Below are 24,197 nucleotides of genomic sequence, written 5' to 3'. Positions count from 1 at the left end.
AACGTACCCTCTCGAAACCTGGACAGCAAGCTACACCGCGATGCAGAGCGCCTCTCTTGCAGAGTCTGCCACTTGAGTTTACTAAACATCTCCGTAACGCTATCACGTTTAACAAATAACCCTGTCACGAAACGCGCCGCTCTTCTTTGGATCTTCTCTATCTCCTCTGTCAACCCGACCTGGTACGGATCCCACACTAATGAGCAATACTCAATTATAGGTCGAACGAGTGTTTTGTAAGCCACCTCCTTTGTTGATAGACTACATTTTCTAAGGACTCTCCCAATGAATCTCAACCTGGTACCCGCCTTACCAACAATTAATTTTGTATGATCATTCCACTTCAAATCGTTCCGCACGCATACTCCCAGATATTTTACAGAAGTAACTGCTACCAGTGTTTGTTCCGCCATCATACAATCATACAATAAAGGATCCTTCTTTCTATGTATTCGCAATACATTACATTTGTCTATGTTAAGGGTTAGTTGCCACTCCCTGCACCAAGTGCCTATCCGCTGCAGATCTTCCTGCATTTAGCTGCAATTTTCTATTGCTGCAACTTCTCTGTATACTACAGCATCATCCGCGAAAAGCCGCTTGGAACATCCGACACTATTTGAGGATGACACGGCGGTCGGATGGTCCCGAAGACGGAGTGCTTACTTACCTGGAGACCATTTGTAGCCAATCACGGGTTTATGTTCCCAGACAACGATGGAATTCTTATGGATGACAGTCTCGCATGTTACCCGGCCCCAATTGTTTGTAATTGGTTTGGTTCAAATGGTTCAAATGGCTCTGAGGACTATGGGACTTAACATCTGTGGTCATCACTCCCCTAGAACTTAGAACTACTTAAACCTAACTAACCTAAGGACAACACACACATCCATGCCCGAGGCAGGATTCGAACCTGCGACCGTAGCAGTCTCGCGGTTCCGGACTGAACGCCTAGAACCGCGAGACCACCGCGGCCGGCTGTGATTGGTTTGCCAAACATTCTGGACAGTTCGAGCCATCGATTTGGCAACGCGGATCCCCCGACGTGAATCCCATCGAACATTTGTGGGACATGATCGACAAGTTATTTCCCGCACAAAATCCTGCACTGGCGACAATTTTTTTTTCTTATTTTTTTTGTTTTTTTTATTTTATTTTTTTTTATTTTGTGGTAAGTTCCTATGGGACCAAACTGCTGAGGTCATTGGTCCCTAGGCTTACACATTACTTAATCTAACTTAAAGTATCTAACGCTAAGGACAACACACACACCCATGCCCGAGGGAGGACTCGAACCTCCGACGGCGGGAGCCTCGCGAACCGTGACAAGGCGCCTCAGACCGTACGTCTACCCTGCGCAGCTTACTGGTGACACTTTCGCAGTTATGGACGGCTGTAGAGGTAGCATATGTCAACATCTCTGCAATGGACCTCTAACGACGTGTTGAACCTACGTTACGTACAGCTGCTGACCTACGCCGGGCAAAATGAGGTCCGATACGATGTTGGGAGGTATCCCATGACTTCTGTCACGTCAGTGCATAGTTTCTACAATGTAGCTGCGTAGTTGCCAGACCACGCACTACCCACGACGGCAAGTTTTACCGTTTGGCTGACGAAAGGGAAAGCTGTATTACGATCCCAGGACGCGGCCGGCTCTGGGATTGTGCAACGTGTCCACGACTTCGGAAACGCGACCCTGTTTGCCGCTCACGGAGGCCGGGCCCCTTGACGTGGATGCGGCGTCGCGAGCGGGCCTTCCCGGCGGATACGCGGGCGTCAATGGGCGACGCAGTTGCCCGCCTTCCCAGGAATTGGGGACAACCGGGTCAGTGGGACGGGCTCAAAGGCCGCTATCGCCTCTTCTTCCGACGCTGTTGATCCGCATAATGTCACGGCTATTACGTAGTAGGCATTCAGCTCTGTCAAGAAAGTTTATCAGTCCGTGGTACAACAATCGCAGTCTCCATATTGGTGGTCGCTGAGGGCAACGGGAAGGTTGAATTTTTACACGTGAACTCTGCATCGACAGGAAGTGCAAAATGGCTAAGCAGGGATGGCTAGAGCACAAATGTAAGGATGTAGAGGCTTATCTCACTAGGGGTAAGATAGATACTGCCTACAGGAAAATTAAAGATACCTTTGGAGATAAGAGAACCACTTGTATGAACATAAAGAGCTCAGATGGAAACCCAGTTCTAAGCAAAGAAGGGAAAGCAGAAAGGTGGAAGGAGTATATAGAGGGTCTATACAAGGGCGATGTACTTGAGGACAAAATTATGGAAATGGAAGAGGGTGTAGATGAAGGTGAAATGGGAGATATGATACTGCGTGAAGAGTTTGACAGAGCACTGAAAGACCTGAGTCGAAACAAGGCCCCCGGAGTAGACAACATTCCATTGGAACTACTGACGGCCTGGTGAGCAAGATGTATGAAACAGGCGAAATTTCCTCAGACTTCAAGAAGAATATAATAATTTCAATCCCAAAGAAAGCAGGTGTTGACAGACGTGAGAATTACCGAACAATCAGTTTAATAAGCCACAGCTGCAAAATACTAACACGAATTCTTTACAGACGAATGGAAAAACTAGTAGAAGCCGATCTCGGGGAAGATCAGTTTGGATTCCGTAGAAATACTGGAACACGTGAGGCAATACTGACCGTACGACTTATCTTAGAAGAAAGACTAAGGAAGGGAAACCTACGTTTCTAGCATTTGTTGACTTAGAGAAAGCTTTTGACAATGTTGACTGGAATACTCTCTTTCAAATTCTAAAGGTGGCTGGGGTAAAATACAGGGAGCGAAAGGCTATTTACAATTTGTACAGAAACCAGATGGCAGTTATAAGAGTCGAGGGACATGAAAGGGAAGCAGTGGTTGGGAAGGGAGTAAGACAGGGTTGTAGCCTCTCCCCGATGTTATTCAATCTGTATATTGAGCAAGCAGTAAAGGAAACAAAAGAAAAATTTGGAGTAGGTATTAAAATCCATGGAGGAGAAATAAAACCTTTGAGGTTCGCCGATGACATTGTAATTCTGTCAGAGACAGCAAAGGACTTGGAAGAGCAGTTGAACGGAATGGATGGTGTCTTGAAGGAAGGATATAAGATGAACATCAACAAAAGCAAAACAAGGATAATGGAATGTAGTCGAATTAAGTTGGGTGATGTTAAGGGTATTAGATGAGGAAATGAGACACTTAAAGTAGTAAAGGAGTTTTGCTATTTGGGGAGCAAAATAACTGATGATGGTCGAAGTAGAGAGGATATAAAATGTAGACTGGCTATAGCAAGGCAAACGTTTCTGAAGAAGAGAAATTTGTTAACATCGAGTATAGATTTAAGTGTCAGGAAGTCATTTCTGAAAGTATTTGTATGGAGTGTAGCCATGTATGGAAGTGAAACATGGACGGTAAATAGTTTGGACAAGAAGAGAATAGAAGCTTTCGAAATGTGGTGCTACAGAAGAATGCTGAAGATTAGATGGGTAGATCACATAACTAATGAGGAGGTACTGAATAGGATTGGGGAGAAGAGGAGTTTGTGGCACAACTTGACCAGAAGAAGGGATCGGTTGGTAGGACATGTTCTGAGGCATCAAGGGATCAACAATTTAGTATTGGAGGGCAGCGTGGAGGGTAAAAATCGTAGGGGGAGACCAAGAGATGAATACACTAAGCAGATTCAGAAGGATGTAGGTTGCAGTAGGTACTGGGAGATGAAGAAGCTTGCACAGGATAGAGTAGCATGGAGAGCTGCATCAAACCAGTCTCAGGACTGAAGACCACAACAACAACAACAACTCTGCAAGTCATTCCCCCCAACACCACCCACCTATTTTATTTTTGAGTTACACGCGGGACCCGGTCGAAGTGGCCGTGCGGTTCTATGCGCTGCAGTCTGGAACCGCGAGAACGCTACGGTCGCAGGTTCGAATCCTACCTCGGGCATGGATGCGTGTGATGTTCTTAGGTTAGTTATTTTTAACTAGTTCTAAGTTCTAGGGGACTAATGACTTCAGAAGTTGAGTCCCATAGTGCTCAGAGCCATTTGAACCATTTTTTTACACGCGGGAAGACTGACGATACATCTCAGTAAGGGCGCAAATTCCCTCATTTCAACGTTGTGGTCATTACGCGAGATACTACACGGTGTTAAAAAGTATTAAGTACACCGGAGAACAATTAGTAACCCTAGGAGACATCAGCCAACACATCACGTTAAAATTATAAGTAATCATTATCGATCGTCGCTCCATATGCAATCATATGTTACGGAAATGTTCTCGAAAAGCTCGTGACGTCTCATACATCTCAGGCAGAGCGGAGCAATAATTCAGCTGTGTCGAAATTATGTATTTCTTTCCTAGCCTATATATAGCACCTCGGCAAGAACAGTAACACGGCACAAAAATGCAATCCTTGAGAAAAGTCGGCTTAAAGAATTCTATAAAACTTGTACTGAAATAGTATAAACTTCCTACAGATTTCGAGTAAGTATTTTTGGCAGTAAATTCCATTACACTCTATACAACAGTAATATGGACATGTAGTTCTGTTCTCGTCGAATGTGAAGTATTATGACGTAGTTATTAATTATTTCTCTGAGTTAAATCACTTTTCTTGCTTCGCTCAAAAATCTTTTTTGTTTTTGTTATTGCCCCTAGTATTAAAATTTTGGCTCTTTTCCTCCCAAATTTTTTCATTTTTTTTTTTTTTTTTTACTTTAACATAGTACGACATTCAAACCTCCATCAAGCGTAATTAGTATACGTAACTTGGAATAAAATGAAAAAACTTGAAGTCGTTCAGTTAGAAAAATAGAAAACACAAAACTATAGTTTATGGAGATTAATAGAATTTAGTGAGAAACTTCAATTAGGTACAATTTATGGAACGCAATTAACCAAAATACAAAATCATTAATGGGGTTATATAATATACGAATACATTTCGCCGAGAAAAGGGATTCCATATGAGCTTTCTTTATGGCACAAATTCATGTTTTTTTTCTTTATTGTACACTGCAGCTTACTGCATTGCAGAAATGTTCAGTTATTTTCTCTTTGAGCTCTTGTCCCGGCGAAACATGAAGCAACCTACATCAAAACTGACTCAAATGTCCTCAAGTTGACAAATTTTGAGATAGAGATTTGACGTTTGTTGTCTTCTTCAGTGCGGATGCACTCACATTGCTCAAACTCTTACCGGAATCGGCAGACTGACTGCCGCGAGTAATGGGTATAGTGGGCAGGAGCACTACAAATGTAGTGTGTGGAAAGTAAGTTGGAAATGTGGGCCGGCCGCAGTGGCTGAGCGATTGTAGGCGCTTCAGTCCGGAACCGTGCTGCTGCTGCGGTCGCAGGTTCGCATCCTGTCTTGGGCATGGATGTGTGTGATGTCCTTAGGTTAGATAGGTTTAAGTATTTCTAAGTCTAGGGGGCTGATGACCCCAGATGTTAAGTCCCATAGTGCTTAGAGCCATTTGAACCCTTTTTTTTTTTTTTTTTTTTTTTTTTTTTTTTTTTTTTTTTTTTTTTTTTTTTTTTTTTTTTTTTTTTTTTGTGAAATGTAGGTCTCACGGGAAGCGTGTCAGAGATACGTCCCTACAGTCGCACAGTTCTCCGTTTCCTCGATGGCTCCGTCGGACAGAGTGTCTGCCATGTAAGCAGGAGATCCCGGGTTCGAGTCCCGCTCGGGCCACACATTTTCAACAGTCCCTGTAAGCACCTAATGGTCTGGATTTCACTGTAATTTCATAAACAAATAATCGCCGTTTTTAGACTTGTGTCACTTTTCTTCACGCGGCGGGATGCGATATGTTGTTACAGACAAACTGTGAAACCGGCGTTTAATGGTATGCGTGGGCAATATATAAGAAACTAAAAATCATTACACAGGGTATGAATTGCATCTTATTTAATACTTTGTCTAGGCATTTAATCAACTGCCGGTTACGTTTAACGCGGTGTATGAGAGAAAGATAATTTAAATATCTTGGCAGCTACAAGATCCATAGTAATCACTGTTGTAACAGTTTCGGTCCGGTTTGGTTGTAGTTCAGTTGTCAGAGTGTTATAAAGCAGTTGTACGCAAGGTCGCAGTTTACAGCACTCAAGAAAGCTCTCGTGAAGTCTGAAGGTGTTATGATGGACAAAGAAGTATCTGTAAATACACAAGACGGCAACCAGTCACTCTTTTGAATAATCATTTATTATTCCATGAAACAGTTTTCGAACCTTTCCAGGTTCATCTTCAGACGGTTTCTGGAAGCTACATCATTATTTCTAGCATAATGCCATTTTGATGGCCTGTTGGTGTATCACTTCACACACTTTTACACAATGAACATTAATTTCCACTGTAACAGCGAAATTTTGCCATCATTCAGCATGTGCTATACAATAGCTGTGGAATAATAAATAATTATTCAAAAACGTGACTGGTTGCAGTTTTATGTAATTACATTCAATTGACAGTCACGGGTTCTAAAATATCCGTAATAAGCTTAAAGAAGTATCTCTCAGGTCAGCTGCAGCTCAGCAGTCTACCGGGATAGGACAAGGATTTGTGAAGTGCAAGTGCAAAAATAAATGCCAGAACTTCAGGTCTGTTTATTTAAAAAGTTATTTGCAAATCCCAAATGCTATTTCAGTTCTACTTACAGCAATAAATAAAGCATATAAAAGTGCTGCTTCGAAATATATAAAAATTCGAAGTTTAGTTTCAATTATTGTTTAATATGTATTTGTAATGATGGTTGAAATTGTTTTTAATTGCTTTTTACGTATTTAATAATTGTTAAAAAACTATTAAAACACATCTGCTTCAGAATAAATCAATTTTCGGGCAAACACAGTTGTGATAATTTTCATCTTTTGATTAACCTTCATTATATATATATATATATATATATATATATATATATATATATATATATATAATTTGAACTTATTATTTTATTGTAATTTTATTCTTTCGTATTTTATAAAGTACCTAGACACTTTATATATTACATTTCCTGGGAAAAGTGTTAAAATAACAAATTAATCTCCTTCCCAAAAATTTCTAGGCGTTCTACATTACGTTGCCTAAGCAATCTATATAGTGCCTTGATTTGACTACTTGCCGGCAACATATATATTAACAACAGGGTTCTAGTAACACACGGAGCATCCAGTAACGCTGAACTCTCCACTCGCAAAGGCAGCCATGTCCCAACGTCGTTTCCGTTAATCAAAGGTAGCCAAGCCGTGCCTAAGTGGCGCTTGTACCTCTCTGTCTTAGAGCTAATTGATTTATTCATTACACTGACTGTCCTCCGTTCCCTTCTCTCCGACGTTAAATTAAATGTTTGGTAGTCTTGGACTGAGAGCCAGTGCACCATCCCACTTACAATCCAGATCTTGGCGACAACCATTACTACTTCGTTTCGACTCCTTGAAAAGCAGCTGAGAGAAAATATGCTCGAAACACGTAATAAGGATGTGTGGTTCTGCCTTGAGTGAACAAAATTATTCTTGTTTTGGTGCCCAAACATATTTCTCCATTTCAACGAGTTCATTTACTCTCTTAGTATTGCATGTGGGTGGGGCACAATGACTGTTCACGTCTGTGACTTAGTCATAGGTGTCCACTGAGTGGTGCTAAAGAACAGACACTTCAAGACAAATATCTAAAGCCAGGGTGCAGAGGCAACAGAGAACCTCACAGATCTCGTGGCTAAGATGAATTTGTCACAAGACCTCGGCTCTCACGGTTCTTCTCATGAGCCTCCAGTTATAAACTTTGGACCTGTTATCAAAACATGTTGTTGTTGTTGTTGTGGTCTTCAGTCCTGAGACTGGTTTGATGCAGCTCTCCATGCTACTCTATCCTGTGCAAGCTTCTTCATCTCCCAGTACCTACTGCAACCTACATCCTTCTGAATCTGCTTAGTGTATTCATCTCTTGGTCTCCCTCTACGATTTTTACCCTCCACGCTGCCCTCCAATGCTACATTTGTGATCCCTTGATGCCTCAAAACATGTCCTACGAACCAATCCCTTCTTCTAGTCAAGTTGTGCTACAAACTTCTCTTCTCCCCAATCCTATTCAATACCTCCTCATTAGTTTCGTGATCTACCCACCTTATCTCCAGCATTCTTCTGTAGCACCACATTTCAAAAGCTTCTATTCTCTTCTTGTCCAAACTAGTTATCGTCCATGTCTCACTTCCATACATGGCTACACTCCATACAAATACTTTCAGAAACGACCTCCTGACACTTAAATCTATACTCGATGTTAACAAATTTCTCTTCTTCAGAAACGATTTCCTTGCCATTGCCAGTCTACATTTTATTTCCTCTCTACTTCGACCATCATCAGTTATTTTACTCCCTAAATAGCAAAACTCCTTTACTACTTTAAGTGTCTCATTTCCTAATCTAGTTCCCTCAGCATCACCCGATTTAATTTGACTACATTCCATTATCCTTGTTTTGCTTTTGTTGATGTTCATCTTATATCCTCCTTTCAAGACACTGTTCATTCCGTTTAACTGCTCTTCCAAGTCCTTTGCTGTCTCTGACAGAATTACAATGTCATCGGCGTAACTCAAAGTTTTTACTTCTTCTCCATGAATTTTAATACCTACTCCGAACTTTTCTTTTGTTTCCTTTACTGCTTGCTCAATATACAGATTGAATAAGATCGGGGAGAGGCTACAACCCTGTCTCACTCCTTTCCCAACCACTGCTTCCCTTTCATGCCCCTCGACTCTTATAAGTGCCAACTGGTTTCTGTACAAATTGTAAATAGCCTTTCGCTCCCTGTATTTTACCCCTGCCACCTTCAGAATTTGAAAGAGAGTATTCCAGTCAACATTGTCAAAAGCTTTCTCTAAGTCTACAAATGCTAGAAACGTAGGTTTGCCTTTTCTTAATCTTTCTTTTAAGATAAGTCGTAAGGTTAGTATTGCCTCACGTGTTCCAACATTTCTACGGAATCCAAACTGATCTTCCCCGAGGTCTGCTTCTACCAGTTTTTCCATTCGTCTGTAAAGAATTCGCGTTAGTATTTTGCAGCTGTGACTTATTAAACTGATAGATTGATAATTTTCACATTTGTCAACACCTGCTTTCTTTGGGATTGCAATTATTATATTCTTCTTGAAGTGTGGGGGTATTTCGCCTGTCTCATACATCTTGCTTACCAGATGGTAGAGTTTTGTCATGACTGGCTCTCCCAAGGCCATCAGTAGTTCTAATGGAATGTTGTCTATTCCCGGGGCCTTGTTTCGACTCAGGTCTTTCAGTGCTCTGTCAAAATCTTCACGCAGTATCTTATCTCCCATTTCGTCTTCATTTACATCCTCTTCCATTTCCATAATATTGTCCTCAAGTACATCGCACTTGTATAAACTCTCTATATACTCCTTCAACCTTTCTGCCTTCCCTTCTTTGCTTAGAACTGGGTTGCCATCTGAGCTCTTGATATTCATACAAGTGGTTCTCATCTCTCCAAAGGTCTCTTGTATTTTTCTGTAGGCAGTATCTATCTTACCACTAGTGAGATAGGCCTCTACATCCTTACATTTGTCCTCTAGCCATCCCTGCTTAGCCATTTTGCACTTCCTGTCGATCTCATTTTTGAAACGTTTGTATTCCTTTTTGCCTTCTTCATTTACTGCATTTTTATATTTTCTTCTTTCATCAATTAAATTCAATATTTCTTCTGTTACCCAAGGATTTCTATTAGCCCTCGTCTTTTTACCTACTTGATCGTCTGCTGCCTTCACTACTTCATCCCTCAGAGCTACCCATTCTTCTTCTACTGTATTTCTTTCCCCCATTCCTGTCAATTGTTCCCTTATGCTCTCCCTGAAACTCTCTACAACCTCTTGTTCTTTCAGTTTATCCAGGTCCCATCTCCTTAAATTCCCACATTTTTGCAGTTACATCAAAATTAAAGACATAAGTAAATCCAAAGACCGAGTCTTAAAGAAGACTTTATCAAAATATAACATTGATGTTGTTGCTGTTCAGGAAACACGTACTGAAAATGGACAGCAAATGAATGAGAGAGAAAAAATTCCTGGCTCTGAATTACTAGGGGCTGGAATGAAACTACTGAGAAACAATATGATGAATTTCTAAAAAGCGGGACGCGGGATCCTTAAATAGCGGATAACCTACCTCATAGGCTCGATACAGCCAGACGTATTAGGTGGAGAGAGACTGTTGAGTCACTCACTTTTCAAACATCAAGTAGAAAAACGTAGTCATTACTTAGAAAGTTGGATGGAAACAAAATTAAAGTAAGGAACAACACTCATACATCAGCTAATAGGACTGCATCACATTTACTGTCCACGTCAAGAGGACCAAGGGATAAACCTCATACAAGATACATCAGACGCAAACTTACATTACTGAAAAAGAACATTAATGAACAAACTGACTTCTCAAGAACTTTATATATGAAATTTCTGCTGCCCTTAACACACTAAAACCGGGAAAGGCACCGGAAAATTATGGGATCTACCCCGAATTTCTTCTTCGTGGTGGGAACTACGTATAAACATGGCTGGCGGATTTTTTCTCTGACATTCTGCCATCTGGTTCAGTCTCACAAAAAGTGAAGCAGTCAAAAATCATAGCAATACTCAAGCTCAGCAGCGCATTAGACCAGCCTAAGAATTATCTCCCAATCACACTACTGAGCAATATTTTTAAGTTCCTTGACAGAATTCTACACAACCAGATTAGTCCAGTAATCAAAATGTTCAAATGGTATGTGACATCTTATGGAACTTAACTGCTAAGGCCATCAGTCCCTTTGCTTACACGCTTCTTAACCTAAATTAGCCTAAGGACAAACACACACACCCATGCCCGATGGAGGACTCAAACCTCTGCTGGGACCAGCTGCACAGTCCATGAGTCCAGTAATCTTTCAGAACCTTCCTATTCAGTAAGCTGGAGTCCGACCAGGACGGCCTGTGCTGATCAAGTCTTATCTTTAACACCATTTATTGGAGCAGGATACCAAGTAAAGCCGAAAACGTCAGTTACTGTCGTTGATCTAAGTGAAGCATATGGCAGATTTGGAGGTATGGACTGCTTTATAAGCCGGCCAGAGTTGCCGAGCGGTTAAAGGCGCTACAGTCTGGAACCGCACGACCGCTACGGTCGCAGGTTCGAATCCTGCCTCGGGCGTGGATGTGTGTGATGTCCTTAGGTTAGTTAGGTTTAAGTAGTTCTAAGTTCTAGGGGACTTATGACCACAGCAGTTGAGTCCCATAGTGCTCAGGGCCATTTGAACCATTTGAACTGCTTTATAAATTATTACAATTGCTCCCATGCAAACGGACAACAAAAGTAATTGACATACTGTTAGCTGGAAGGACATTTGCAGTAACTACAGATAAAGACACTAGCCGCCCAATAGTATTGAATAACGTCTCACCTCTCTTGTTTAATTTAATAGCTGATATTCCTCCAACACAGCCCAGAACGTTTGGCTATGCAGAAGACTGGGCAATAGCTACCCAACACAAAACCTGTGAAACAACTGAAGAAATCCTAACTTCTGACCTAAACATCTTAAGCCACTATTGTCGTCGTGGGGGTTACAGCCAAACTCAAATAAACATTTTCATCTGTCCAGTAGATTGGCACACAGAGACCTTGTCACCTATTTGAGGGAGAAAAACTTCATCGTAACATCCCTCCAAAATATCTTGGGATCTCGTTAGATGGGACACTTTCTTTTAAGGAGCTTTTGACGTGAACATCTGCTAAGTGCAAAACTAGAAACAACATTCTCCATAAACTCTGTGGCCCTCGTTCGTCATCGTCAGCAGACACTCTTCGAATATCAACACTCAGATTGGTATACTCAACAGCAGATTATCGTGCGCCTGTCTGGCTTAATAGTTCACACGTAAAAAACAAAGACGTACAACTTAATGAAGCCATGTGTATTGTTAGTGAGTCAATACAATCTACTTCCACATACTGGCTACCTGCCTTGAGCCACATTCCACCTCCTGATATCAGACGCCAGAGCGTGCTACTGCCTAAACGCAAGAAGACTGCAAATAACACCGACCTTACAATAATGGATGGCGTGTTTCCTGTGGAGTGAAACAGACTAATATCAAGATATCTCACTCTCATCACAGCCAGGACTCTCATGGAAAATGAATTCACTGGCAACAGAACTGTTCTCCACAATGCCTGAGTCTGCCCTGCTTCCAGAAGAAATCCCCTAAATTCGATCAGCTTCGGGAAATTTGCAGTACCTTGAACCAAATCCAAACGGGCCACGGCCGATGCGCAGACACTCTCTACAAATGGGGCACATCTTCTTCAGCATCGTGTGGCTGGTACGGGACGACAGGCAGTTGCTCATGTTATATCGATATGTCCCGCACGTGCCTACAAGAATCCTTTCAAAAATTTCCTGAGAGCCACGAGTGATGTTATAAAATACGTAGAAGACCTTAACTCCTCCCGCACAGGCCATGAAGGCCCGAAGGTACCGACCGGCCGCCGTGTCATCCTCAGCCCACAGGCGTCACCGGATGCGGATATGGAGGGGCATGTGGCCAGCACACCGCTCTCTCGGCCGTACGTCAGAGACCGGAGCCGCTACTTCTCAATCAAGTAGCTCCTCAGTTTGCCTCGCAAGGGCTGAGTGCACCCCCTTTGCCAACAGCGCTCGGCAGACCGGATGGTCACCCATCCAAGTGCCAGCCCAGCCCGACAGCGCTTAACTTCGGTGATCTGACGGAGACCGGTGTTACCACTGCGGCAAGTCTGTTGGCATAAAAGACCTTGATTTCAATATATAGTTGTTGTCATTTGTATTATTTTATGTTGGAGAACTGTGCTTAAATGTTGACATGTAGTAGTTTTGTAACATTTGTATATGTACTGCCATACGATAAATAAATAAATGAAAACATGTTGGCATCCACGTGGCTTTCTGATATTTTCAGCCCAGCTATAATTATTGCCTTCGAGTATGTTATATTTCGTAGATGTTACGTTTTTATGCTGCTACAGAATAACCGATCGAAGCTTCCTAACACATACTGTTTCATAATGAAAAAGTGTGGGGTAGGAAGCTCCTCTCCACCTCCCTGTAGAATCATGAAAACGCGACGTCTATAAAAAATGGTAAGCTGGAAGGCAATAATTACAGCTGTTTAAGATCTCATTTTTGTTCAGTCTCAGATGCACAGTTTTAATTAGATTACATGTTTCGGTCATTCAGATCTTAGCAGCTGCATAAGCAACCTGTCTTTTCTATTCAGAACCACTTACTGGAGTACTGTACTGTGGTTCTGAGTAGACAAGGCGGGTTGCTGACGCAGATCCAGAGTGATCGAAACATGTGCAACTAAGGCTGACCAATAAATGAGAATTACCTTAAATATCTGTATGGTTTCTAATTCTCTCGAGATGAATATGGTGGCTATAATGAATTATAATTGTGCTGCAAATATCAGAATGTAATACTAAAAGAATAAATGAACCCACTGAAGGTGGGGAAACTTCTTCGAAACATATTTGGGCACTAAAACAAGAAAAATTGCGTTTGCTCAAGGCAGAACCTCATTTCCTTATTACATATGAGGAAGCAAACGCGGACAAGAAAAGATCTTCAACCGCAAGATGATGAAATTCGAGACATCTTACAGATCACATCCTGCAGTGTATACGATAGCAACACACATATTTCTTTATGAAGCGAATCAAGAAACTTCCGTAATATCCTCAACCATCTGCAGGGTCTCAGGAGAACGCTGTAAAACGTATATTTCGACAATATACCTCTCTCCACACACGAGAAAGGCATCGTCAGCGTTGAAAGACCATCATTGGTACTGTTCAGTGACAGATGGAAATACAGAAGCACACAATTTCTGATAGCCAAATCGTTACGCAGGACCGTGTGTTGCAAAGTGAAGAGATACGACAACTCAATCTCTAGATTGCTCAATATGCGACACAAAATGGCTTCAAATGGCTCTGAGCACTATGCGACTTAACTTCTAAGGTCATCAGTCGTCTAGAACTTAGAACTAATTAAACCTAACTAACCTAAGGACATCACACACTTCCATGCCCAAGGCAGGAGTCGAACCTGCGACCGCAGCGGTCACGCGGTTCCAGACTGAAGCGCCTTTAACCGCACGGCCACACTGGCCGGCTATGCGACACAATCAACCCCCAAAAAATGTGTGCTCTAGCTTCACTCTGTGTATATCCTAGAGTCTTGTTTTTTTTTTTTATATATCAGTACCTCCAACCTCTCCACACACTTCCTTCACGTGAAAATTAAAGCAATAGCAGTCCTCGGTCGCAAAAAAGACGTCTTTTTTGGTTCAAAAAATGGCTTCAAATGGCTCTGAGCACTATGCGACTTAACTTCTGAGGTCTTCAGTCGCCTAGAACTTAGAACTAATTAAACCTAACTAACCTAAGGACATCACACACATCCATGCCCAAGGCAGGAGTCGAACCTGCGACCGCAGCGGTCACGCGGTTCCAGACTGAAGCGCCTTTAACCGCACGGCCACACCGGCCGGCTATGCGACACAATCAACCCCCAAAAAACGTGTGCTCTAGCTTCACTCTGTGTATCTCCTAGAGTCTTGCTTTTTTTTATTTCAGTACCACCAACCTCTCCACGCACTTCCTTCACGTGAAAATTAAAGCAATAGCAGTCCTCGGTCACAAAAAAGACGTCTTTTTTGGTTCAAAAAATGGTTCAAATGGCTCTGAGCACTATGCGACTTAACTTCTGAGGTCTTCAGTCGCCTAGAACTTAGAACTAATTAAACCTAACTAACCTAAGGACATCACACACATCCATGGCCGAGGCAGGATTCGAACATGCGACCGTAGCGGTTGCCCGGCTCCAGACTGTAGCGCCTAGAACCGCACGGCCACTCCGGCCGGCACGTCTTTTTTACCTAGGTTTCGGCACTGCTATGAATTTTGTGACTAAAGCTTTGTCGCTTGGTATTTTGTTTTATACGTGACATGCCAGTTTGAGTGTTTTACTTCTGATGAAGGCACTCATACCAGTACCGAAACCTAGGACAAAATACTTCTTTTTTGCGACCGAGGGCTGCTATTGCTTTAATTTTACTTTGTAAACGGTCGCTGACCACGCAGCCATGTTCAAATCTTCCTTCATGTTGTTAATTTTTGACAAACTTCCGCAATACCCTACGAATTTCTTCCTTTCCGTTTTCCCACTTCTCCGCCATGTTATACTAAGGTATGCCACAAGTAATAAGCCCTGGTTCTGTCAAACGACGTACCTTCCCTGTGTGTTGCTGCTGTTAATACTGCCGACCACGATATATTCACTCGCAGGGAAGCTGGCGTTTTTCCAGCCGCTGCTGCAGCCTGCAGAGCCCATCCCCAGGAAGCTGCCTCAGTTTCCTGCAAGCCCGACCAATCGAAACGCTGCCAGCAGTTAGCGATGTCAACGCAACTCTCCAGTCGCATATGCTGGTTTCCTGCTACGATCCGTCAAACTTCCGCTGTCTGGGCGTATGATAAGCCGGCAGCGTACGAGGCAGATTCGGTGACATCGCAGTTTCGCAGCAAATGAGACTGTAGGAACCGGAACTTCGCAACAAAACAGCATCGTTCACGAGAAGTGACGCGCAGAATGTTTCTTCCTCGAGGGCATCGTTACTAGATCAGTACGGCAGAGAGTATATGTGTGAATAACGTACCGCGGTACAGAAGCTGCTGACGTCCAATAGCAGACTTTACAGTCGCATATAAATCGGTGGTATAGATGGGATGCGGTTACCTTCTGTATTTGAGTAAAACTGATAGTAAAAGAACTAAAGTGAGACACTGAATGCGTAAAACAAGCATGTGACATGAAACTTCCTGGCAGATTAAAACTGTGTGCCCGACCGAGACTCGAACTCGAGACCTTTGCCTTTCGCGAGCAAGTGCTCTACCAACTGAGCTCGTCTGAGATACTGGCAGAAGTAAAGCTGTTGAGTACCGGGCGTGAGTCGTGCTTCGGTAGCTCAGTTGGTAGAGCACTTGCCCGCGAGAGGCAAAGATCCCGAGTTCGAGTCTCGATCGGGCACACAGTTTTAATCTGCCAGGAAGTTTCATATCAGCGCACACTCCGCTGCAGAGTGAAAATCTCATTCTGGAAACATCCCCCAGGCTGTGGCTAAGCCATGTCTCCGCAATATCCTTTCTTTCAGGAGTGCTGGTTCTGCAAGGTTCGCAGGAGAGCTTCTGTAAAGTTTGGAAGGTAGGAGACGAGGTACTGGCAGAAGTAAAGCTGTGAGTACCGGGCGTGAGTCGTGCTTCGGTAGCTCAGTTGGTAGAGCACTTGCCCGCGAGAGGCAAAGATCCCGAGTTCGAGTCTCGATCGGGCACACAGTCTTAATCTGCCAGGAAGTTTCATATCAGCGCACACACCGCTGCAGAGTGAAAATCTCATTCTGGAAATATCCCCCAGGCTGTGGCTAAGCCATGTCTCTGCTGTATCCTTTCTTTCAGGAGTGCTAGTTCTGCATGGTTCGCAGGAGAGCTTCTGTAAAGTTTGGAAGGTAGGAGACGAGAGACTGGCAGAAGTAAAGCTGTGAGTACCGGGCGTGAGTCGTGCTTCGGTAGCTCAGTTGGTATAGCACTTGCCCGCGAAAGGCAAAGGTCCCGAGTTCGAGTCTCGGTCGGGCACACAGTTTTAATCTGCCAGGATGTTTCATATCAGCGCACACTCCGGTGCAGAGTGAAAATCTCATTCTGGAAATATCCCCCAGGCTGTGGCTGAGCCATGTCTCTGCTGTATCCTTTCTTTCAGGAGTGCTAGTTCTGCATGGTTCGCAGGAGAGCTTCTGTAAAGTTTGGAAGGTAGGAGACGAGAGACTGGCAGAAGTAAAGCTGTGAGTACCGGGCGTGAGTCGTGCTTCGGTAGCTCAGTTGGTAGAGCACTTGCCCGCGAGAGGCAAAGATCCCGAGTTCGAGTCTCGATCGGGGACACAGTTTTAATCTGCCAGGAAGTTTCATATCAGCGCACACTCCGCTGCAGAGTGAAAATCTCATTCTGGAAGTATGTGACAGTTCGACAGTGCTTTCAGTACGCCTCTCTCGACTAGGCGCAACTGAGTGTCGTAATGAATTTCAGTATTAACGAATGATATTACTCAGCATTAGTAACGAAATGCAAGCACTTGTTTGAACTCGAACTTATCAACGAAATTTCTGATATCGCCCAAGAATGTTTTCTGAGTATTCTGGTATAGGGGAGCCATGGTGGCTCATTACAAATTAATCAGGCAATTAAACTTTATTCGATTTGTTGCGCCAGCTACTTTTTTTCTGTGAATATCTCCACAACAGTGAAGAATCGTGTAATATGCAATACATTCAACCAAGAAACGATCCCATTTCTCGTATGCTCTTACTGTATGTGTATAGGCCAAACAAGTGTAATGTGGTCGGTGTATCTCCATAACAGCTTGCAGTCGTCCCGAAATGGATAAATACAGGTCGTCTATGGTTTTCAATGCAGTGTTGTATCACCGCTACTGCAGCGTAGCGGCAAATTCAGTTCACGATAGTGAAGGTGGAGAGCGATGACGCACCCTTGTCCCCAAACTAGACCACAAAAGCTTAATTTGAATATGGTCTGGTGACTGTGGTGACGGAGGAGATGCGACAATTGGTCTTCGTTTTCTCAAAATCAATCTTGGACGATGCGAGCTGCGTGAACAGGTCTTTTGTAGCCTTGGAACACAATATCACCACTGGAGAACAAACATTGTACCATTGGATGAACCTGATCAGTTAAAACGTTCACATAACCCTTGGCAGTAAAGCGAAATTGCAAACTAACCATGGTGCCCACGGAGTGCCACGATATGGCTGCCCAAAAACTCACCGAATTCCTGCCGTGTTTCACCCTTGGAAGAGACGCAACATTCCGTCATCGTTCTCATAAAGCCAGTCCTGGACGATGTCCTGTGTGTCAGGGCCCCTGTCGTCTTAGAACACAGCATCATCACTGGAGAACAAACATCCTAGACTATGCGAGCTGTGCAAACATTTGCGCTATAGTCTTGGAACACAGCATCACCATTATAGAATAGACAGTGTACCATGGGACGGAAATGACAACTCAAAATCGCCACATAACCCTTGGCAGTGATGCGAACTTGCAGAGTTACCATCGAGGCTCATGGAAAACCACCACATGGCTGCGCAAAAGTTCATCGAACCATCACCAAGTTTCACTCTTCGCACGTAAAATCTACCAGAAGTTGGAAACAGTGTAAAACAAGTAAAACAAGGCTCATTCGACCAAATGGTATTCTCCCATTGCTCCACAGTCCATGCTTTGCAGCTTCAGCACCACGCGTTCCCGTTAAGGGCATTCTATCAGTGATGAGTGGTTTTCGTATTCCTGCTGGTCCTGCAGTTCTCTGCTTATGGAACTCCTTCCATGTTGTTTGGTACTGACAAGGTTCGCGAGTACGACATTCAGTTCTGCAGTGAATCTTGCAACTGTCGTAGCCTCCTTTCCCGTCACAGATTCTCTTTAATGACTGTCACGATCACACGACATCGACATTGTGACTTAGCTTTTCTTGTGTGCAGTATAAAGCCTGAAACACCAATTAGTTCAGCTGCCTTGTTTACGGAAGCACCCACCATGCTAGCACCGACAATTTTCCCAAGTTCTAATTCACTTGTGACGTAGTGCACTCACAAGTACATAGAATACTGCAACATCATGAGGGCGCTGCGCAGATGCCGGTTGTTGTGACTTGGCAAGACAGCCAAGCCACTATGAGAGGAAGCCGAAAGGCACGCGTTTAAGCTCACGCAGGCTGACGTGAGGTCTGGAACAGTTAAAGGAGTTGAGTCTAGTAAAAAAAAGGTACGTAGCTTCTGGAATACTTAACTTTAATCCATAACTGGTGAACATCGGTCTGACGGTACATGCATCACAAGATAAATAGCAATTGATAATGGCGCCTTGCTAGGTCGTAGCAAATGACGTAGCTGACGGCTATGCTAACTATCGTCTCGGCAAATGAGAGCGTAATTTGTCAGTGAACCATCGCTAGGAAAGTCGGCTGTACAACTGGGGCGAGTGCTAGGACGTCTCTCTAGACCTGCCGTGTGGCGGCGCTCGGTCTGCAATCACTGATAGTGGTTACACGCGGGTCCGACGTATACTACCGGACCGCGGCCGATTTAAAGGCTACCACCTAGCAAGTGTGGTGTCTGGCGGTGACACCACACCGGTCGTGGCCAAATACAACAGTTCAACCCGCACGCTTGCATTTATGTTAAAGCAAGCATTTCTCAAAGTGTCTCCATATCTGTCTCCAAATCCTGTACTCATGAGATGCATATCGCCCAACTCTCATCACCAAACCTGTCCACACTGTTTTGTATCACTGTAACGTACAGCTAATACTGCCGGAAGTGCAACCTGAGAAAGAACCGGGGAGTGTTGGATGCAAGTTTCAGGACAAGGGGTAAAATGGGCGTTGCTGCTGTCAAAAATAACTACCACAAGTGAATGGAATAACCTTTTTACCTGACAGACACGTATCGCATAACGTCGACATTTTTACTGTTGTGTGACATTTACAGTAGGGACTGAAGACCTTAGTAGTTTAGTCTACATCTACATCACACTCCGAAGCCACCTAATGGTGTGTAGCGGAGGGTACTTTCGGTACCACTATCTGATCCCTCCAACCCTGTTCCACTCGCGAATAGTGCGTGGGAAGAATGATCGTAGGTAAGTGTATTGGGTCTAATTTCTCCTATTTTCTCCTCGTGGCCAATACGGGAGATGTATGTGGGGGGGGGGGGGGGGGGGTTAAGTAATATGTTGTCCAACTCCTCCTGAAAAGTGCTATGCCGAAATTTCAATGGTAACTCTCTCCGTGGTGAATAACACCTCTCTTGTAATGTCTGGCAGCGTAGTTTGTTTAGCATTTCCGCATCGCTCTCTCGCCTGCTAAACGATCCCGTGACATAACGTGCCGCTTTTCCTTCGATCTTCTCTATCTCCTCGATCAGCTCTACTTAATAGGGATCCTGTACAGATGAACAAAAGAATCGGGCGAACAAGCGCCTTGTAGGCCACTTCTTTCGTGGATGAGTTACATTTCCGTAAGAATCTTCCGATGAATCTGAGTCTGGTGTCTGCTTTTCCCGCTAACTGTTTTATACGGTCATCCCACTTAAAGTCGCTCTGGATAGCTACGCACAGATATTTTACGGCAGACGCTGTCTCCAGCTGTTTGTCATCAATAATGTAGCTGCACAGTAGTGGATTTCTTTTCCTATGTATGCGCAATATGTTTACTTTCTGGGTCAACTGCCAGAGCCTGCACCAATCGTCAATTCTCTGCAGGGCGTTCTGCAAATTCTTACCATCTTTTGGCGTTGCTACTTCGGTATAGACAACTTCATCATCTGTGAATAGCCATAAAAAGCATCCGACGCTTTCTACTACATCATTTGTATATACACTCCTGGAAATGGAAAAAAGAACACATTGACACCGGTGTATCAGACCCACCATACTTGCTCCGGACACTGCGAGAGGGCTGTACAAGCAATGATCACACGCACGGCACAGCGGACACACCAGGAACCGCGGTGTTGGCCGTCGAATGGCGCTAGCTGCGCAGCATTTGTGCACCGCCGCCGTCAGTGTCAGCCAGTTTGCCGTGGCATACGGAGCTCCATCGCAGTCTTTAACACTGGTAGCATGCCGCGACAGCGTGGACGTGAACCGTATGTGCAGTTGACGGACTTTGAGCGAGGGCGTATAGTGGGCATGCGGGAGGCCGGGTGGACGTACCGCCGAATTGCTCAACACGTGGGGCGTGAGGTCTCCACAGTACATCGATGTTGTCGCCAGTGGTCGGCGGAAGGTGCACGTGCCCGTCGACCTGGGACCGGACCGCAGCGACGCACGGATGCACGCCAAGACCGTAGGATCCTACGCAGTGCCGTAGGGGACCGCACCGCCACTTCCCAGCAAATTAGGGACACTGTTGCTCCTGGGGTATCGGCGAGGACCATTCGCAACCGTCTCCATGAAGCTGGGCTACGGTCCCGCACACCGTTAGGCAGTTTTCCGCTCACGCCCCAACATCGTGCAGCCCGCCTCCAGTGGTGTCGCGACAGGCGTGAATGGAGGGACGAATGGAGACGTGTCGTCTTCAGCGATGAGAGTCGCTTCTGCCTTGGTGCCAATGATGGTCGTATGCGTGTTTGGCGCCGTGCAGGTGAGCGCCACAATCAGGACTGCATACGACCGAGGCACACAGGGCCAACACCCGGCATCATGGTGTGGGGAGCGATCTCCTACACTGGCCGTACACCACTGGTGATCGTCGAGGGGACACTGAATAGTGCACGGTACATCCAAACCGTCATCGAACCCATCGTTCTACCATTCGTAGACCGGCAAGGGAACTTGCTGTTCCAGCAGGACAATGCACGTCCGCGTGTATCCCGTGCCACCCAACGTGCTCTAGAAGGTGTAAGTCAACTACCCTAGCCAGCAAGATCTCCGGATCTGTCCCCCATTGAGCATGTTTGGGACTGGATGAAGCGTCGTCTCACGCGGTCTGCACGTCCAGCACGAACGCTGGTCCAATGAGGCGCCAGGTGGAAATGGCATGGCAAGCCGTTCCACAGGACTACATCCAGCATCTCTACGATCGTCTCCATGGGAGAATAGCAGACTGCATTGCTGCGAAAGGTGGATATACACTGTACTAGTGCCGACATTGTGCATGCTCTGTTGCCTGTGTCTATGTGCCTGTGGTTCTGTCAGTGTGATCATGTGATGTATCTGACCCCAGGAATGTGTCAATAAAGTTTCCCCTTCCTGGGACAATAAATTCACGGTGTTCTTATTTCAATTTCCAGGAGTGTATTATAAGCAGCACACTACCCTGTGGTACTACGGATATTACCTTTACATCTGTCGATTTTATTCCGTTAAGAGCGACGTGATGAGTTCTGTCTGCTAGGAAGTCTTGAATCCAATCGCAAGTCTGCTCCGATACTTCGTAAGATCGTATTTTTTTCATTAAACGTCAATGCGGGACGGTGTCAAGTGCCTTACTGAAGTCAAGGAACACGGCATCAAACCGAGCGCCGTTGTCCAATGCGCTGTGGATCTCATGGAGGAACAAAGCGAGCTGAGTTTCGCAGGATCTCTGTTTGCGGAATCCGTGTTGGTTTTTATAGAGGTGATGTTCATTTTCTAAAAACGTCATAGTTCTTGGACATAAAACATATTCCACAGTTCTACAACAGATTGACGTCAACCATATAGGTCTATAATTGAGCGGATCTGCGTTAGGGCCTTCCTTAAAAACGGGAAAGACTTGCGTTTTCTTCTAGTCATTAGGTACTCAGGCGATCTACGATAAATTGCTGCTAGAAGGTGAGCAAGTTCTTTCGCATAATCTTTATTGAATCTTACAGGTATTTCATCTGGTCCTGACACCTTTTCACTACTAAGCGATTGTAGCTGCTTTTCCAATTCCGCGATCGGTTATCTCAATATCTGTCATTTCAGCGTTCGCACGACAGTGGAAAGTAGGGACAGCGTTGTGATCTTCCGCGGTGAAAGAACTTCGGAAGACCGAATTCAGTATCCGGCCTTCTCTCTGTTATCTTGACTTTCGGTGCCGTTGTGGTCGCTGAGAGAATGAATAAATGATTTTGACCCATTTACTGATTTTACATTCGACCAAAATCTCTTAGGATTTTTACTTTGGTCGGTTGACAACGTTTTACTTTCAAAATCATTTCTCTTTAAACAACAACCCAACTAACTAAACAACCAACCATTTACAATGCAACAAAGATGCAAATATAAGTGTAATAGGGTGCAAGAAATCAAACAAAATGCATTTACTCTGCAGCAAGCGAACACCTACCGCCGCTTCTTTGTACCAAAATACTCAGAAAATATCCCTGAGAAACAATGCAAAATTCTGTCGTAGTTCGGGTTAACCCCGTATATCGGCTGCTTCACACTTCAATTTATTTGACTTCATTTCCCATCAGATAAAGTTTAGATATATCAACTACGCTGGTACTCACAAACCAAAGATAAAACCTTAAATACAGATGTAATGAAATTTAGATAAAATGTTGAATACTCACCGTTGCAAACATAAAATATGATAAGCATTTGGAGGTAAGGAAATATCGTTCGCACTCAGAATGTGCTTCTAAAGATTCGTAATCGATGTGTCAGTTTGACGTAGTACGAGGAAAGTTTTTGGCGCAGAAACATATAACTTACAAGGATGTGTTATGGTGTTAATAATTCTATGAACTCATTGCTGTTCGCAGTGAAAGGGAGGAAGAATTGCAGGATCCGTTGTATTGAACGAATGGTATAATGAGAACGCACTATGGATTGAGACTAACACGAAGAAACAGCGATAAACTTAATGTCAGGATTGGGGATTACAAAGCAGACGAAGTTAAGGAATTCTGCTACCTAGGCAGCAAAATAACCTATGACGAACGGAGCGAGGGGGGCATAAAAAGCGGACTATCACTGGCAAAGAGGGCGTTCCAAGCCAAGAGAAGTCTACTAGTATCAAACATACGCCCCAATTTGAGGAAGAAATTTCTGAGAATGTGCGTTTGGAGCACAACATTGTATGGTAGTGAAACATGGACTGTGGATAAACCGGAACACAAGATAATCGAAGCATTTGAGATGTGGTACTACAGAATAATGTTGAAAGTTAGGTGGACTGATAAGGTCAGAAACGAGGAGGTTCTGTGCAGAATAGGCGAGGATAGGAATTTATGGAAAAGACGTACAAGAAAAAGAGACAGGATAATGGGACATCTGTTAAGACGTCAAGGAGTAACTTCCATGGTAGTTGAGGAGCTATAGAGGATAAAAACTGTATGAGAAGACGGAAAATATTCAACAAATAACTAAAGACGTCATGTGCAAATGCTTCTCTGAGACGGGGAAAAAAGATAAAAAGAGGAAAGGACAAAAAAAAAAAAGAAGAGAGAAACGGAAAGTGCGGGTGGACGTGTGAAGTGAGTGTTCCACACATGCTTAACCGATGTTAATGGCCAGATCTGCTGTTTGCACTGACATATAAGGTTATAGTTTTTAACTT

This window comes from Schistocerca americana, chromosome 6 (assembly GCF_021461395.2).
Source record: "Schistocerca americana isolate TAMUIC-IGC-003095 chromosome 6, iqSchAmer2.1, whole genome shotgun sequence".
Taxonomy (NCBI): domain Eukaryota; kingdom Metazoa; phylum Arthropoda; class Insecta; order Orthoptera; family Acrididae; genus Schistocerca; species Schistocerca americana.
The sequence above is the reverse complement of the archived record's forward strand: the minus strand, read 5'-3'. Positions refer to the sequence as shown.